Source organism: Anoplopoma fimbria, unplaced genomic scaffold (assembly GCF_027596085.1).
Source record: "Anoplopoma fimbria isolate UVic2021 breed Golden Eagle Sablefish unplaced genomic scaffold, Afim_UVic_2022 Un_contig_4274_pilon_pilon, whole genome shotgun sequence".
Lineage (NCBI taxonomy): Eukaryota > Metazoa > Chordata > Actinopteri > Perciformes > Anoplopomatidae > Anoplopoma > Anoplopoma fimbria.
In genome coordinates, this window is record NW_026548221.1 from 158 (window position 1) to 860 (window position 703).

General features: G+C 39.4%; 1 non-coding gene across 1 annotated transcript; it reads right to left on the bottom strand.

The window, feature by feature from the left end:
• Nucleotides 1-276: 276 nt before the first annotated feature.
• On the bottom strand, nt 277-395 carry LOC129114468 (5S ribosomal RNA). Its single transcript, XR_008532496.1, has one exon. It is a non-coding gene; the product is annotated as a 5S ribosomal RNA (ribosomal RNA).
• Between the last annotated feature and the right edge of the window lie 308 nt (nt 396-703).

The window sequence follows — 703 nt, forward strand, 5'->3', positions numbered from 1 at the left end:
TAAATGTCAAATCAGAATGTACAAAGTGGCTATAAGGATCACAAATGTAGTGCAGTAAAAAGATTAATATTTACTGTTGAAATGTAGAATACGTTAGCATAAAATTGAAAAGAAAATGATCGATGAGCTTAGGAATGATGAAAGCCATCATTTAACTGGATTTGTGTCATTTCTATACCTGCAAGTCATGTTCTAGCTATTTCCTTCCCAACCCTATCGGTGTCCACTGAGAAAAAGCAGCAGCGTCCCTCTGCTTTTGTAAAGAGAGTGAAAAAAAGCTTACAGCACCTGGTATTCCCAGGCGGTCTCCCATCCAAGTACTGACCAGGCCGACCCTGCTTAGCTTCCGAGATCAGGCCGAGATCGGGCGTGTTCAGGGTGGTATGGCCGTAAGCAAATATTGTGCCTACCAAAGGGCCTTTTAAAGATACTATATCACCACGCTTTGCTCTTTCGTCTATACAGGGAGCGCCTGCAGATTTCCAGACACACTCACAGCTTTTAAATGTCAAATCAGAATGTACAAAGTGGCTATAAGGATCACAAATGTAGTGCAGTAAAAATATTAATATTTACTGTTGAAATGTAGAATACGTTAGCATAAAATTGAAAAGAAAATGATCGATGAGCTTAGGAATGATGAAAGCCATCATTTAACTGGATTTGTGTCATTTCTATACCGGCAAGTCATGATCTAGCTATT